Source organism: Sinohyriopsis cumingii, chromosome 7 (assembly GCF_028554795.1).
Source record: "Sinohyriopsis cumingii isolate HCF-2022 chromosome 7, ASM2855479v2, whole genome shotgun sequence".
In the NCBI taxonomy this organism is placed as follows: Eukaryota; Metazoa; Mollusca; class Bivalvia; order Unionida; family Unionidae; genus Sinohyriopsis; species Sinohyriopsis cumingii.
The window spans coordinates 36,865,679-36,885,417 of NC_142967.1; positions in this window are offsets into that span (position 1 = coordinate 36,865,679).

Here is a 19,739-nt window from a genome sequence, read left to right on the forward strand (position 1 = left end):
CCTTGTTCTGACAATGTAATCTCATCAGGTCATCTATGTATGTATATAAATACGCTCACCAAATTCCATTGACATGTCGTGCGGTTTCGGCATAATTATGAAAAGGTTTTAAATAAAAAGGTATAGGTTTAATAATAATAATAATAATAATAATAATGATAATAACGTTTATTATATTAATAATAATAATAACAATAACGTCAATAATAATAATAATAATAATGTCAATAATAATAATAATAATAATAATAATAATAACAACAACGTCAGTAATAATAATAGGTAGTAGTGTATATTTGAAATACAGGCCACTGGCCCATGATACATATCCAAACATAATGCGGTACAAAAAGATGTTTTAGTGCGTAACAAAATACTACTACTACTACTACTACTACTACTATTAATAATAATAATAATAATAATAATAATAATAATAATAATAATAATTTGTAGCATAGGCGATCGTCCCAATTTTAATGCATGTATTAAAAATATGGCAAAACCACAAAACATAACAATTCTATGATTAGCACACTGACTCTGTTTTGTTGATTTTGTCTGATAAATAGTGGTATATTATTATTGATTCTCTGGATAAAGTTAGATTTGATTTGCATTTCTCCGGTTATCGTATTTGGGACATTTAACAGCAAAGTAAAACTCATCTTCTATATCTGCTCATAAAGGGTACAGTCTTTGAACGTAGGGAATATTTTCATACCTACCGATATTTGCCATTATGGGAAGGGTTCCCGTTTTTGAACACGCACACTAGGCTAACACTGTATGAAGAATTCAAATAATCCATATAGTATTGATAACGCATATCGTTTCTGATCATATGACAGAATCGTAATCTATTCATTGAATTTAACTCTTCATTTAGTTCTTGTTGACACATATCTTTACAACTTGGTTTAAACATAAAGAAAAAGAGTTCCTCATCACCCGATTAATCCAAACTTCTCCCATTCCGTATAAAAACGGAAGATTTTCACTTTATCTACCCAACAATCAAAGTGCTCGCCCATTATCAGTTGAAGGTTATAGCTTTCTTTTGGGGATTTATCATCAGTCATCTTTAATAATTTTAACCAGCACTTAAGAACTCTTCATATCTTACTACTTGCACTGGCATTCTAACTAACTCGTTATGGATGAAAACGTTTGGAGTGTATTGGTTAATACCAATGATCTATTTACAAAATCGAGTATGTACGATTTCAATGTCATTTGCTTTGTAGAAACCTACTGCAAGGTACCATTCACATCTCTCGTCAAACAGATCAAACACTATGTAAAAGAAAAATTTAAAAAATGAAGTAACTCTGTCACTTCTTGCTGATCCAAGAATCGATGCTCAAAGCACAATACAGGTTATTTTGGGAATGGATGGAAGTGAATATGAACGAGGTGCCCTATTAGCCCCATTTTAAGATAGAATCACAATGCTGAAACTAAAGCAAGATAAACCACCTAAGAGAACAAAACTGTCGTTCAGCACGTTCGCGTCCTGAGAATAACAAGACGAGGAAGAAGGAGTAATAAGCAACACGACTCAGAGGAAAACATCACAAATTGGATAACATATTTTCTAGCCAATACTGTAGCGGTCTGTGAATGTGAGACAACTTACTAACTAGCCTAGTTGGCACATACCGTTGTGATTAGTGCCATGTGTGATCAACTAAGAGAATGACGAACCGGGTTCGATTCCCGAACGCGACATTTACTCTTTATCTCCCACCCGTTACATCTGGATACCCGTGAGGCTCGTGTAAGCTGGTGGCCTGGTTGAAAATGGGCTCAAAGAGGTGATGTCAGATTACACGTGGAAGGGTGTAGAGGTCGAGGTTTAATGGTGATGTTTATTAACCAACCTAGATGGTCCGGACCTTTAAATGAAGAGGTATTCATCCCCGACTGTGAGGCATACACGTTCTGTAGCATCTCCAGTAGCCAATACGATCCAGGGCAATAGGAGACGATACACTGTGTACAGAATATACATGTACTCCAGCCAATATTATGCAGGGCAATAGCATGTGACAAACTTTGCACAAAATCTAATAGTCAATACGATCAAGAGTAATGTAGAACGTTATACACACCTTGTATAGAATCTAACAGTCAATACGATCCAGAGCAATATTACGTGATACACTTTGTACATAATTCAGTGGGCAATACGATCCAGGGCAACATAACGTAATACACCTTGTAAGGAATATCTTCCAGCCAATACGATCCTGGGAAAATTATGACGTAATAAAATTTGTACAGAATATCTTTCGACAGTAGACAATTTTAGACGCAATAAACGTTGCACAAAATGTACTTCAATACATATGTTTCAGGGTAGAGCTGGGTATCATACACTTATTTGAACATACCGCGATACGTACAACTTATGCCGAATATATTTTAGGAACCACCATCAGTTTCATTATCTGGAGCAGGGGCATGTGCTGTGATTTTATATTAATACATTTCCGGCTCTCGGATTGCTAAAAAAATATCTTGTTCTGATTTTATTCCAAATGACACAATGTTACATACATACATACATACATACATACATACATACATACATACATACATACATACATACATACATACGTGCGTGCGTGCGTGCGTGCGTGCGTGCGTACATACATACATACATACCGCAAATTTCCAAAAACTTCTATGCAACTTCAGTTGTAAATTAGAAAGCATGACGTGTCCATTCTATACATAAATTTTACTCTAATCAATGCAAGACTACGGATCTCTCAACTTGCCAATTATTTATCAACCGCACATCTGCATGGTTTCTCTTCATCAGGTTTCCGTACCGTCAGCACTTGAGGAGGCCCCGAGTGGCCGAGTGGTCTAAAGCGCTCGCCGCTACGGATCACTGCCATCTCACCTCTGTCTGCGTCGGTTCGAGTCTCGGATTCGGCTAATGTGGTTATGTGAGAAAGCATGCCAGTAGGTGGGTCGGTGGTTCTTTCCGGGTTTTTTTCGGGTTCTTCCTCCACCATTAATACTGGCCACCATGTATAGCCTATCTTGTGCTGAGAAGTGGCGTTAAACCCTACAACAACAACAACCGTCAGCAGTTCATGCCGTAGAAACTATACAACTATCCCCTAATACAGGGAACTATTTTAACTACGCCACCTTAGGCCATTCAATTCATGGTTTCAAGGCACACTTCACCAGTAAAACTGCATCACATTTGCCACCATAGCGACATAAACAGTATCTGTTAAGTCTCTTTTTGTTGATTCCATATTAAAAAATAGCTTTGTACTGACATCACAAAGCTTGTTGATAAAATTAAATAGTGTTGACACTGAGTCTGGAGCCTACAATTTACCAGTTACACCATTGATATAATGGTCAGGGAAACTATGTGGAATGCTAATACCCGGGACAAGATGTTTATCGAAGAGAGGCAATAAACATAAAACAGACTGACTCAACAAACAACAAAATACTTAGTGGTGTAGATAAAATATGCAAAATTCAACCAGAAACAACTGCTGTTCTGAAAGTCCTCCGATGATTTATGGGATTATAAAGAAAAATACGTACATAGAACATTACCATAAGCAATGAAATAACGAAACAATATGAAAGTATTTTCTATTTTAAGCCAAATTTTTTCATGTTAGATTTGCCCCGAACATCATCCACGACATCCCATTCGGCTGCCCTGTTGGCAAGATTGATAATTATCAACCATAATTGAAGGTTCATAAATATAATTATATTTCTAATTTTCTACATTAATTTGTGACAAATACAGTTATTTTGCAACGAAAATAATAACGTTTTGTTTGAATTATTTTGTCCTGAAAAATGAATTATCATTTTGGTAACAATATTACTCTGGACTTTCCATAGTTTCCTTAGTGACGGAAACTACCGAAGCACCGGTATTGTGAAAAAAAAATACAGCAGCGGGGGGGGGGGGGCGAATCCGACATTTTGTCCAATCGTTATTTTGCTTAATTATTACTTTCTGCACTCAGCGGATCCGGTGTCGTCAGCGCCCGGTAAAAAAAAAAACGACGACGACGTCGGGGGTTCGTCCAATCGTTATTTTGCTTTTTTAATACCTTCTGCGCGCCGATCCCAGCGTCGTCAGCGTCCGGTAAACACAGCGACGACCGCGTCGATGTCATTTCCCCCCCCCCCCCCCGCTGCTAAGAAGTTATTTACAATGATTTTACAAACAGAGTGATCACTAACTCCTCCTCTTGTAGATCAATTAGGTTATTTGACTGATCGGTAAGTCTAAAATTAATTCTCGTTAAAAACCGATTATGGCATCGCATATAGACCGGATTAATTGGGCTCTCAACGATTAAAAATCCGGGAGGGGCTGTTGGTGAAAATGAATAAAGGATATACCCCTGTTGAGCTTGATTTGATTGCTTGGTATCTACCTGGTAACTCCCTTCGATAACATCACACACTAGATTGATTGCTATCACCGATGCGATATTTACGTTGTATGGAGCGATATGCCTACCACCATCTCCGTTATCGTGTCTGAGGATAATTGATGGACCGAGAAAATCATTAAGAGACTTTCTTAGTTCTGGCGCGTTGTATCCTGGAAACTTGAAATCGGGTAAATCGGCTTCTGTGATATTATACTCGGTTAGGAATTTTTGTTTATTACCATCGCTGTTAGCGGATATTATTTTAACGATTCGTTCATTGATATATTCCATGTCTGATATAAGTTGATTTAACACCTCAACGTGTTTTCGTGCTTTTGTTTTCCGTAGTTGTTCTAGTTGCAATTGGTAATTACGATTAATCTCGATAAAAAAACTATCGATATCATCTAAAATAACTGTTAATATGACGATCGATTCAGGGGTTTTGTCATACCGAAAATACCACTGCATGACATTCCTGTTTTGAAATATAAACCAACTGGGTAATAACGTGTTTTTCATAATGGACAATTCATCTTGATAACTGGGATTAATTTCATGATACGATTGCGCATTTGTGTGCAAGTCCGCGGGGATTTCATTAGGTGGATTCTCGGGCCAACCTAGTATGGTTCTTATTGAACTGTTATAAATATCAACCATATACCCCGGTGTGCTTATTTCAATCGTCGACGATAACGTCGGTTCATGAACCGTAATAGCGATTTTTGATTCTTTTCCTGTGATCGATTTTATCCTGCGTTGAAATTCTTTATTGATTTGTTCTACTTGGTATGACCCAGTTGGTATTGTAACCTCATTCCAGTCTGGGGTCCCATCGGGTTTATTTGTCCATGCAAAAACCAGCGAGTTATTAGGTTGTTGTCCGTTAAATGCTTCCGCTCGGATATTAGGCCAACTGTGATATATTCGCAATTTTGCCAGCGCTATTTCCTTCACTGGAATCGGAGAAGGGAAGTTTACACTGAATTCTGGCTTCGTTGATGTTATCGATATCATATTTGTTTGTACCGGAGTGGTGTTCTCCGCGATCCGTTGAAGTAATTGCAACCCTTCGGGGTTCAGCGACATTATTATTATTCGTCGTTTCTATTGTTTAATTTCAACACCGAATATTAACAACCTGCTTGTTTTCAGGAGAATGTTTTAAGCCCATTGAAGTTGTTTCAGGAGAATGTTTTAAGCCCATTGAAGTGGTTTCAGCGACGTGGTTTCCAGCTTCCAGTTGAAAATCCTCGATTTTTGACATCGCGGAGTCATGCAACTGGACCATCGTGGAGAATTCAGCATCGGATATAAACGAATTATCTATCGCCAACGAGATCAACCCGGATAATTTCGAGTACGCGTCGGATATTATTTGATGTTTTACTGTATACTCGTTGAGTTTTTTCTGAGAACACGATGATATCTTTCTAGTGATTGCATTGGCGACTCCAGCAATTGTTGTCGCCGCGGAGATAGCGATTGGAACAGCGATCGGGGCCATCATGGTCACCGTGGATAAAATAACACCGGTACCGGCTACTATACCCGACACCGAGTACACGACCGCGTCGATGGTGGTTATTTTTCGACAGTATCTTTTTATTTTTACACGGTATTGTTCGGAAAGCGTTTTCAAATTCGCGGAGAATTCTTTTACGGTATTGAATCGATATTGATGTGACGTCGGTGATACCTCTGATTCAATTACCTTGGTGGTCATTTTTATTTTAAAAGAGCTAGTGTTTTTAATTACTTAGATCCGCTACAAATTCCACATACCATGTAATGTTTGCCCCGGTTAAATTTCTATCAACGGCTTTAATTGTAAACGGTTCAGTTGCGTCCTTGTCTATAATTGTTGATATTGTATTGTTAACCCCGGATGAACTCGACGATAATATATTAAACTGCATCATTGAAACCAGTGTCAATCGATAAATGCCCTTAACAGTTGCGGTGATATTTATTATATTCTGTGTAGGAGTCCAATCGAATGATTCATACCGAATCGTGTATACTGTGTTGATGGTGTTCCCATGAGGGATTTTTATTTTTGTCACCTTCGGTAGTCTGTCTTTGATCGTTTCAACATCAGTTTTGATTTTTTCTGTTTCCTGTCCATATGTGTATACATTTCCTTTGATCGATTCAACGTTAATTTTGATTGTTTCTATTTCCTGTCCATGCGAGTCTACATTATTTATGATCGTTGCAACATTAGCGCCGATTATTTCTATTCTCCGTCCATGCGCGTCTACACTCCTTTTGTTCGCTTCAACATTAGCGCCGATTATTTCTATTTCCCGTTTATGCGCGTCTACACTCCCTTTGTTCGTTGCAACATTAGTTTTGATTGTTTCTATTTCCTGTCCATACGCAGTGATATCATTTATAGTTATTGTAATTTCATCCGGTCTGGTATTTTTTTTACCAAAGAATTTATCAATGGTGTTATCAGCCCTGTTAAAATTTTTTCGCAACGTGTAAAATTGGCCCGACAGCGTTGTAAACTCCGAAATAGTACTTTTTATCCCCACAAGATTCGGTTCGGTTACCGTCGGGGTTCCAAAAAAACTAGCAGTAGTGAGTTGTATATCGGTGACAGACTTTTGTATCCCCTCGAACTGATTTGCTTGCGCGTTAAATTTATCATACAAATTTTTTAACGAATCCGACACGGATATATAGTTGTTGCCAAGTGTACTTATTTTTCCATTTATCGTCAAGATGGATTCACCTGATTTAAGTCGTCCGTCATCGGTATACAACGCGATATTGTTCTCGGCGGCATCACGCTGTCGTATTAAAACGTCATTCAGCGACACATTACTGGATTTCAATTTACCCTGGCGGTCTTGAAATACAACTAGTTCGCCCGGGTCAACACTGGTTAAATTTAACGTATCAGCGATTTCATCCTCGATTAGTTTTTTTATGTCATCGGTGGCGAGCGTTTCCGTGGATTTTTTCAGCGCCGAAACCGGTCGTCCCCAGATATCAATCATTATTATTGTAAAAAAAACAGTTTTTAATTAACCCGCCGGGCCTCTACGACCCCACTAGTGTATTCGTTTACAACCACATGAGGTGGTTTCCGCGATGATGAAATCGCCGCGAGTACGTTCAATACCTCACGGCCGCATATCGGTGGGTCACTTAATTGCTGTGTTGGCAGCGTGGAATAAAAAACCGGGGCTGAACACGCCCGGATATACCGCATGAACTCGTTTGGCGGGGCTAACCTGTATGAATCAAAATAGACGATCGCACGCGGATCAATTGCGTATGCAACCCAATGAGTCCCCGCTCCGGAGGATTTATCGAGGTTAATTATACCGGTTTCAATATTCCTTGGTTTCGTTGGTAATTGATCCCTCATAAAAACACCTCTGAAGTTTTTTATCGCTAACGCGTTTGCGGCATCTATTAAATCAAAATTAGACATAGGAGTCATTAAACGGTTCCCGGTAATCTTAGACCCTTCCCCGAGTACCATGAATACGGGGTTCCCGGTAGTCTTAGACCCTTTCCGGCTACGGGTCGTTTTTTTTTATAGCCTTTCCCGGTTGCCTTCTTCAATGCCATTCCCGCCGCGGTACCAACGGCCCCCAACGCAGCCGCCTTCGCCACTGCTGGGGCCGCCGCGGCAATCAACGCTGGAATCTCAGCTAACAACGGAAATATCCCGCCGGTCTTTTCCATGTTTTTAATCGCTGCGGCCGAAAAATCTATTTGAACACCCTTTTTATTCTTCATCGCATCATTGAAATGTTTTATTTGACGCGCCGTCAACGATATCTTATGATTACCACCTGCCATCTGTGACGGCTTTAACGTTATTGTGGTTCCACATTGTTTAGCCGACTTTGATCGTAATTTCTTGACTTGACCATCGGTCAACTCTACACCGACAATATTATACGACATTTTTATTGTAAACGCGTTTATGTTTTCAATTACATGTTTTCCACTGGTGCATCAACGATTCTCATTCGTCCACCAACGCCTTCCAACAGCATTGATTTATCGCTGAGAATGACAGCAACCGCTCTATAATTGGCAATAACGCCGCGAGTTACATTAGCTCGGAAGTGTATATCAACGACGGATTGTCTTGTTAAATCAAGATGTTCCAGCGAAAAGTAATAGATCGGATATAGTTCTTTGAAATCATGTTGTGATATTTGCAAACCAGTGTCGACGTTTTGATCACGACTCATATACGACAGCAACCGATGGTACACGCGTGCAATATGGTTTTGACCGTAATTAAGTTGTATATCCTCAGATGGTTCCTGCTGGCCGTTTATTCTCAGCGAGACGTCAGTAACGCCTAATCGATCAAATATCATATGGCTGGATAGTTGATTATCAACTCTCGTCATATCCTGCAACGCAACAAATATATGACGCGGAGCCGAAATGCCTTGTTGTGATGCCAGGTTCCATGTAAATATACCATTGATATTTGATTGCTTAGTATCTGTTGTTGTTGTTAGCCAACTTAGTAATGATTTTCCTCCCTGCTCCATAAAGGATAGCAATCGTGCCTCTGTGGTAATGGATGGAGTCATTACTGGCATCCACAATAATATTTTAGTTAAAACGACTTTACCAGGGTCATTATTTGGATTCGCAAGATCCGCTGAAATTCTCCAAATTGCATTTCTATCATCACCTTTTCGCACAAGCACCACGGTATGCTTTGCTCCGTAGATAACTTTTCGCACGTTCCTACAAAATCCAAATATATGATGCAGTGGAATCGCGCATGAGAAAGATCTACGCGGCCCTGTTAACATTGATATGCGTGTTGCAGCTCCGATGTTAAAATTAGGATCGCTGTTTATAATCATATTCTCAACATCAGCATCAGCGTTATTAGCATTATTTCTTGGTCGTCTTACCACAAATTGCGAGTTTCCAGCAGTGTCTCTAGTATCCTTTGCAAACATCATAGATGGACCCGCTGATCTTGTATAATCGTCGGAATACCTTGCTAGCCCGATTATTGTTGTAGCAACATCAACATCACGTTCTATTGATTCAATTTCTCGCCCGTCAATGAGATATTTTGCGCTCTCAAATAGCGCCATTACACCGTTATTGACTAAGCCAACTTTGGTATCATCTGGATACGGTGCTGGTACAGCAGGAGTATCGGCCTCTGTTACAAGTTCTCCTTCGATTTCAATAAACGCTTCACACGGCAAAAAGTATTTACTGGTATCATGGACTTGAAGTTCAATTCGCGATCGTATGTTGGGTTGTACTGCATGATAGGAATAAAATTGATAATTACGGACAGAATCATCCTTGTGCACTGGTGCGTCCATATCAAACGCCGGGTCAGCTGTTCGTTTAAACACTTTATTTAATAATACGCTGATGCATCTAAATCATCGTCGTCGTTTTAAATTCTTCGAATTTTGTCGTGGTTTTAAACCACTTCCCGCTATTATGTTTGCGATGTCATCTTGATTATTGTTTACCAACGACGCTAGTTTTTCTTCCACGGCGTTATTTATTACTTTACTGACATTTGCAGGCATCACTGTCGTTGATGGCATCACCGGTGGTTTCTGTTTTCTTTTTCGTGAAAATCCCTTGGATTTTACCAACGACATTAGTTTGTCCTTTGCTGCAGAAAACGCCCTTCCGGCGACATCTCCAATAGCGCTGATTCCCTTATCACGAATAACATCAATAGCCTTCATTCCTAATTGTTTGGCTAACGGCGCCACTTTTGGAGCCATTCTTGTAAATAACCCCGCAATGGTGCTACCGAGACCGTCTCCGTACCACGCGCGGTATACGGGCAATCGTGAGTTTACCACGTAGACGCTGACTGGTTTATCATGGTTGTAGTGTATAATCATCTTTATTATAAAAAACACCAGTGTTTTCCAATTAGTGGTTGATCACCAATTAGTGGTTGATCACCCCCCCTTCCCACCACCGAATCATAAATTTTGTCAAAAACATCGATTTTCTCTAAATGATTTCCTGGGGTTTTCATCGGCGGTAAAAATCCGCGTTTTTTGTCAATTTTTGTCAATTTTTGTCATTTTTTGTCAGTTTTTGGTCGTTTTTGGTCGGTTTTTGCCGGTTTTTGGTAAAAAAATATCGATTTTCTCTAAATGATTTCCTGGGGTTTTCACCCGTAAAAACTAACCAAAAACGACAAAAAAAACGACCAAAAACGACCAAAAAACGACCAAAAACGAACAAAAACTGACAAAAAACGACCAAAAACTGACAAAAAACGACAATTTTATAATTTTTTTAATCATCCACTAACTCGTCTATGAGCGTTCGATATACATTAATGTCCATGATACCACCGGCAAATAACCGCCTGCAAATATCAGCGGCCTCATTGATTATTTCCGGAGAGTTATTTCCGGCTCGTTTTCCTCCGATTAGTATTTCTAGCCGTGATATATCACTGAGAACATTACCAGGACAAGTAACGTCTTTACCAACAGAGTATCCTTTTCCGTGCTTTGGTCTTTCACTTTTTACTTTATTGTGAAATATTATATAATTATTATCACGCGGTGGTAATTCATTTTTATATTTATTTGCCAAATACACTATTCTTGTCCAGTCCTTTAACGACCTTATATTTTTCTCGTAGCCGCTATTGATATGCTCATCTCGTGTGTCCTTAGCAAAATTTGTAACAGTAAAATCAACTAATTCTTCGTAGCCGAGATTTCTAATTTTATCTATTGTGCTCTTTTTAAGCACATTACGGGGTATATTCCCCTCTTTCTCTATTTCTTCCGGTATTTCTTCCGGTATTTCTTCCGGTATTTCTTCTTCTGGTTCTCTTGCGGTGGCGCCTAGTTCTTCTTCGTCGCCGATTGTAACATAAGGTTCTTGTGGGTCCGTTATAGCGAGTGGTGGCGGCCTCCGTGTTGTAGCAACCGCTATTTTCGCAGGGAGTGTTTCCAGAGACTTTTTTGTTTGCTCGGTCTGAGCCGCTATCTTTTCAAGCGCACCGAGGACGGGCACAGTTGCCGCCGTAACATCTTTGGTCGCTTTAGTTACCGGAGCAAAGAGCTGTTCGCTTCCAACAGCAAAATCAGTTTGTAGTTGTTGCCGCGTTTGAAGTTGTTTTCGGACCCTGTCTCGTAACGGTATGAACTTTTTAAGCGCTACTAGCCGCTCTCTGGCTAGCCGAGTAGTAAGTGATTCGCCTACCATTATTGCAATTGCTCCGTAATTTCTAATTTCCCGCCGAGTGTGGCGGGGGGGATATGTCCCAGGGGCTCCAGGGAGTTTTCGTCTATAATCCTTCTAATGTTTTTAATTTTATTAGAGATTTCTCGACGTCGTTCAAAAGCCTGTCCGAGTTTTTTTCGTACTGTCTCAACGGCAGTAAATAGTCCAATAAATGCATTTACGTCATTGCCATACAAGTTTTCATTGATCGTATATTGTAATCGCTTTATAAAAGAATACTCGCGTGGCAGGGTATATCGACCTTTCTTTGATTGCTCGTTAATAATTTCATAATCGGACAATATTTTTTGGTTATCAAGCTTATCAGATAATTCAATTCCTTGATTTTTTAATTTTAAAATCTCGGTTAATATATTATTGATGTCTTCGATATTCATATTCTTATAAAACATCTTATTTCCAAATAAAAAAAAATTATTTTACAAAATGAACCCCGCGTATCAATCCCGAGGTGTGTTATCTAGTATGAAGTATTTCGTCATGGCGACTTCGTCACGGTGACCTTGTCACTCGCTGATTTCTGTTACATATGAAAATCGAATTCTGTGGCCCGTCTTTTTTGAGATCGCTGAATTCTGTATTCCTTCTGCAACAAATCGTATTGAGGCTCTACAAATATCGAAATATTTTCCTGCCTCATTCATCGACTGAAATATTTTTTCTTCGTGCGTTGTTGTATCAAATGACTTTACGCTTTTTGCTTGCTTTGAAAACTTACCAGTTTGGCCTTTTTTGGTATTTTGACTTTGCGAGATGGCTTGCAAGTTTATAAGAGAATTATCAGTCTTATTATTATTAATATGATCAATCACAAGCCCATTTTCGATTAATCCGTTGAATACTTCAAATACCACCCTATGAACATAATACTTCTTCTTTCCGGCACCAAACATCAAATACCCCTGATTATTTACGGTACCAACCGGCTTCTTCAGTCTACAATTTCTAACAACGCCGTCGCGAGATCCCTCGTAATTAACGAGCACAGGATGCGGCTGAAATTCTTGGTTCATTTGTATAATAATACTACTTGTCTAATTCATTATTTGGTTTAATTATAAACCTTGCAATGTAGTCCTGAGGAGTTTTGATGACTGAGTCAGCGGTGGGGTCAATGACGGCGTTTTTTATTCGTTTATCATAATAGCGTTTTAACTCTCTGTATCGCTTTCCGCCACAATTGATACACAACTGCGATTTTCCTCTTACACCAACGTGGCAAACCAAGCACGGTAGGGGGCCAAGAGAACCATTACGAACGCTTTGTAAATGATACCCGCAGAATTCACCTCTACATGATTTATTGCACGGGGTTATCGACCCAATCATCAACCATTTGCAGTGATTCATTATACTATATTCTTTCATTTAAATACTTGTTTTAATTATATGGAGGAGTTCGAGAGATTAGCAGCAATTAAGCCCTGGAAAAATATTAAGTTCAATCTCGATAGAGCCCTCAAGGACGCACCAAAAGCGTTAATAAACGATAGAACCCTGTTGAATAAAATACGCGATTGTATCAATGAATTCAAGCGTGATGGTGCATCTCATAGTTGGTCAACATTTCGAATTGATGGTGTTGTTGATGCTACCATGAACGACAACCGCGCGGCAACGATAATATCACAACTTGACGGTAAAAAGTATTTCTTCAGAGTAAAATTCATTGTCCGAGTGGAATCAGGTAATTGGATCATACGTGATAAATTTGAACCGGTTCTCACCGACAAGAAATCAGTCATTGTTAGCCGCGACTCCAAGCCAGGGCTGTTAACCGGAGTTGACAGACCATACTATGAACGAGCGTATCCTGAAACAGCAGTTGTCTATGGAATATACCCGTTAAATAAGAAACCTGATATCGGAAAACTAGCGCCGATGAAACAGTCAACGGGGATAAATTGTGTAGCAGAACGAGTAATAGAGCATTTTACAAATGCGTGTCGAGGAAACAAATTGACTGATTTACGACGTAGTAAAATAAACCAATGGGGGGAGACAGTGTGCGAGCGAGGAGCAACCATCAGCGACATAGCGAGATTAGAAACGTCGCTGAGATTTCCAATAACCGTTACAACAATAACCGGTGAAGTATTATACGAATCAAAGTATAAATCAATGGAGCCCCAATCAAAATTATTGATCATAACGAACACGCGTGGACGACCGCGGTCACAATATTTCCACGGGATAGAACAGTAAAGTATATCCCGGGGAAATTCCTGGGAGAGGATAGTTTTCTCGCGGAGAGGAAACTATTTGATGCTATTGCCTGCTTGTGTAAAAATGACCCTGTATCAGTGTGGTTACTTCGCAGCGCTGAAAACGACATGGATACCTTTGATCAGTTTGTAAGACCAAACGGTGAATTATATCGCACTGAAGCGTTTCACAACAAGATGAAAAAAACCGCCATGGAATTTGAAGAGCATGATGAACAACTGCTAACAAATTGTTTTACGATTCCATCGGTTGCGGCTCATGTTGCAGCAAGGAAAAATGCGTGGAGACCAACGCGCAAGGAATTTCTACCGGATGTACAATCCAGTTGTTTGGAATATTATCACGGTGGACTATGGAACACTGAATACAACCGCGACGCTATGATCTCGGTTGATATGGTTGCCTGTTATCCAGCGAGTTTTCTCGGGTATGGATCCGCCGCTGTGTACTTCAAACGATTTGGACACCCCAGACATGAAATGACTCGTGTTGCTATTAATGGACCACTGCCTGATTTTGATTTAACCGGATTCGCTCGCATAGTATCATTTGAATTCGCAGCAGGACTTCATCGCTGTTGTTATATTTGGATCGGTAGACACATGGCTGAAAAGAGATGGCTTCCAATAGCGCTGCTACGGTATATGATTGATTGTAGCATGCTTGTATCGTTGATTGTCAGTGACGCGATTATATCATACCGGGCGCAGACTGAAGTCTGGTTACCAGAACCAGAGCGTCTAGATAGCATAATTGACGAGTCCAGAAAACACATTGATGCCGACGAGGAATATATCATCGAATGGTCCAAAAAGATATTCAACCAACGAAACTGCGAGGCAAAAGATCTCGGTAGAAGAATAATTGGTAAGTTCACACAAGGTGGAAAAAACTGCGACTACAAACGATATTGCTCACGGCTGATTATAGATGACGCAGAATATGATTTCGTAATCAAGGACGCAGTGGCAAAAAATAGATACGTGAACTGCAAAACAGCTTTCTTGTCCAATGGAACAAAGTTGGGTACAGTTGTTACCTACTTCGATGGAGACAGCCCCGCGTATCCACATTTGAGGGCGTCTATGTTGGGTTACGCCGCTATCAATTTATTCTCGATGATAAATAGATTTCCCGACACCGCGGTTAGAGTAGCCGTTGATTCATTTTATATAGACGTAAAGTATAAGGGAAACATAACCGAGTTTACTAGTCCGGACGAGAGTTGGGGTATATGGAGAATTAAAAATGAAATACGACGCGATTATTCCCCGTCAGCAAATGTCACCGTTGAAAATAATTACTTATGCGGTAATAAATTATCAGAATGGTCTAATGCACCACCGTGTTCTGATCCAATTTGTAAATATAAAACAGTTTATTTAAGCGGCTGTGGCGGGTCAGGAAAGACGACTCGGGCAATTGAATTATTTCGAACGCGGGCAAGTATAATCGTGCTTATACCGACCCATAGACTAGCGCGAGAGATAAAACAACGAAATGTTGACGCCGTTACTTATCACAGCTTTTTTCGATACAGCGGCGGTGAGTGGACTCCTGATCGAATGGGGGAAAAATTTATTCCTGAGGTTATCATCTGGGATGAGATATGTACTGTTTCGTTAGATGTTTTACAAATGTTTCTTGAGTGGTTGCTGCGAGCGAATACAGCGGTAATCATGTGTGGCGACCATGGCCAACCACCACCATTTGTCGGCGAGGGTCCACATGATTGGTTAAAGGGTTTTGTGGACTATTATGAAGAAACCGATACTGATTACCGAGCACTTGATGAACAACTGCGCGAGGTTAAAAAATTAATCAGATTACAGCCGGATAGAGTTCAATGTGAAATAATCCGCGAGGTGATTCCGGAAACGCCGTTAAATGAATTCTTGGAAACATAGAGACCAAACGATTTGATTGTAGCGAGTAGAAAGATAGTCAGAGACACACTTCAGCGGAAGTTGTTTACGTTGCATAAGGAAAAGTTTCCAACGCGTCCAGTGCCGTTATGTTATAGACCCGCGGACACACGGCGGCAGAACATTGAAGTTGAAATCCCGGGCCCGACAGCGTCAGGGACAAAAAAACAAATTCTTGTGCTGAATGATATTGTGCTCGTTGATATCAGCGTCGTCGAGGACGCGCTACGTGCTGATAAATCCCCGTGGACGCTAGGATACGCAACAACAATACATTCCTCGCAGGGATTAACCATCACGGACACAATTGTTTGGATGGTTGATAATCGCATCGAATGGTCAAATCTAGTCTATCTTGCAGTGTCCCGAGTACGGAGAATGAATCAGCTTCGAAGAATTGTTATTGACGAAGCCAGTGACAACGATGACATTATTGATGCTAGCGTCATTGATAGAAAACTCTCGGGTTACCGCCAACAGGATAAAAAAAAACAGCGGCGTTTTGATATTGATGCCGAATTAATAATTGCGTTACGACAACAACAGAATAATCACTGCGCGAGTTGCAATTGTGTAATGCGCTGGCGTTATTCGGATAAAGACGCTCGCCAATTTACCGTGGACAGGATCGATAACAGTCTCGGTCATGTCAAAAACAATGTGAGGTTAACTTGTCTTGAGTGCAATAGACGCAACGGCGCTAGTTAAGGCCACGTGGGGGCAATTGAGTATCGTCAGGTATCACTTGTAGTTGCTCGCGTGTAAACCCCCGCTGTGGGGCAGTTGAATCCAGTCTATAGATCGGTGGTCTACCAGTTGATCGTGTTATCGTTGATATGTTATGTGTGGTAACACTCCAAATAGGATCAGTAGCTCTTTTTTTACCGCCTTCAAGCTCTCCTGGTTCATACAGATATCTAACAGTGACATCGCCGAGAATCGGCTTGGAAACGCTATTTAATTTTGATCTTCCGGGTATATACTTTTTTTTAATCGCGTCGCTGGGCTTCATGTTGATTGCTCGGGTAATCTCGTTATTTAACGCTGCAATTACGCCTGGTAATCTTTTAACCCATTCACGAGATCGTTTTTCCTGGATGAATTCTTTCGCGTATTGATATCCAAATAACCGTTCAGCAAGAGTCCGATTGAATCATTCAACAATTGCCTGATCACGATGTAGCGCAGTATGACCCCGTCGTATCGCGACGTTATGATGTTTCAGCGTTGATAAAACAGCGCCGCGAAATTCATTGCCAGGATCAACTTGTAATAGATTTGGCCAGCGCAGAGGACCCCTTCGGTAAATCCGCTCAAACGCATCGGCTACTTCAGTTGCTGACTTTGTTTTCAAGGGCTCCGCTTGTTTGTATCGACTCGCAACATCAACTACAGTTAGCGCGTATTTGTAACCGTTGTCATGCGGCAGAAATAATATGTCAGCTTGATGAACTTCATTGGGTACGGTAACATCAAAGCGCGAGAAGTTGATTTGTTTAGGTGCCGGTAGATAGATTTGCCATATAGCCTGTTTGGATAACCAATTAGCCGCAGTGGCCTTTGTTACCTTTGCAGCGCTTGCGAGTTTATCATTTGCGGCCTTTCCTTTCCAGTATCCTCTCGGAGAATAATAGATGGATTCCATGTTGTTATTATAAACGCTAGCGTTTTCAATTACCAGCGCGAGAAGCTCCGCTTCCAATCATTAATTTACCTTTCATAGCCGATGTTACCAACCATGAAGCCAATTTTTCTTTGAATGATTTATCAGGAATAGCATTTAACGCGTGAATTAATTTTACATCCGCGATATGACGCTGTTGCAGATCGCTACTTTTGTAGTAAGCAACATCATGAGCATGACACGCCTTATCGATAGCGTTTATTGGATACTCACCGAGTTTGGGCTGATTTTGATCATCGAGTCTGATATCTAATCGTGTTCCGGGGCCACAGTAGCTATATCCTGGGAGGTGCTTTTCTCCTGGATACTTTGCCCACGGGGTTCCGGGGAGTTTTGATAACTTGGCTGCAATATCACCTCCTCGCTTTTTTTTAAAGCATCCCCGGGTCTAGCAGAAATAAATCTAAATTTCTTTGTACCGCATTGTACACACTTACCAGTGAGTGCCGATCTGTTATTTCTTGTTGTAACGGTTGTCATATCATTTGTGCCAGTACGCACTCTACACTTCACACAATATAGATCCATAATTTATGTATAGAGATATGAATATAATTGATTTTTCGGCGACTAAAACGAGAGAACCAGTTAAGCATGTTGCAGCGTTACCAAACTCGATCCGGATGATTATCATCGGACCATCTGGATCCGGCAAGACGCAATTGTTACTCAATTTAATAATGAGATGGATGAAGTGGGATAAGTTGTATTTAATCGCCCCTAGCGTGGATGATCAACGATGCTACGAGGTGTTGAAAGATTTTAACGAGAATGCATCAGCGATCGCTGAAAAAAATGTTATTGAGTTTATTACAGATATCAATGATGCACCAGGCATTGATGATATTGATGGCGACGTTAACAATCTAGTCGTGTACGATGATGTTATGTTAGACAATCAAAAAAACCCAGCTAGGATATTTTCCAGAGGCAGGCATAAAAACACCGACGTGATATATGTCACTCAACGATACACTCAGATTCCAAAAGTAATCAGAGACAACTGTAATATCCTAGCTGTATTCAACGGCGTTGATACACACACGCTACGAAATATTTGGCAGACATGGTGCGGCGGTGACATGGACTTTAATGGTTTTCGAAACTTTTTTAGTTATGCTCAGTCGACCCCACATGGATTTGTAACGATAAATTTACATGATCCTCGGACACGATATCGTATCGGACTTGACCAAATATTCGGTTAGTTGTAAATAATTTTCATTGTAAATAACTTCTTAGCAGCAGGGGGGGAAATGACATCGACGCGGTCGTCGCTGTGTTTACCGGACGCTGACAAAACTGGGATCGACGCGCAGAAAAGTGTATTAAACCAAATGACGTCACCGTCGTGTAGGATGGACCGTCGTCGTTTTTTTTTTACCAGGCGCTGACTACACCGGATCCGCTGAGTGCAGAAAGTAATAATTAAGCAAAATAACGATTGGACAAAATGTCGGATTCGCCCCCCCCCCCCCTGCTGCTAATACCGTGATAAATACAAGTGGAAATAAAAACCGTGGTAACCGTTATACCGGTCATACCGCGCACCTCTATCTATGGTACTAGGACATTGATATACTTTGTACCGAATATTCTCCAGCTAATACGACCCTGGGCAATATGATGTAATACATATTGTACAGAATATTCTCTGTGATCCTGAGCAATCCCCAAAGAAACTGTCCTGAAACTAATGCAATTTTCCTATTTCATCTCTCTCTCTCTCACACACACACACACACACACACAAACAAACACACACACACACACACACACACATACACACCTGCCTACTTGGTAAAATTTCTTAAACCTTTCCAAATTTATTTTTAATGTTTAAATCAGCCGGTATTGAATTCCAAATTCGTGAAAACAGAAGATTTTTCTTGAAAATAGATCTTTTTCTAGGGATAATTATTCAGGAGACAAGTTATGAATTGATTTTGTTTTTGTGGGATGTGAACATATTTTTAATAGTGAGCCAGTTTAATTATTTAAACAACTGTGCGGGTGGTGGGGATGAAACGCAATGCTATCTTTTGGAACTTTATAAATTTCTCATTTCCATGGCATTGTACCAAAAACTACAGGCATACCTAATTATAGGTAACTGATGACGCATATAGAATAAGTTGTTGCCTTTAGACGAGGGTTGGGTAAAATCCAGCCCGTGGCCTGGTTTTATCCGTTAATTTACAT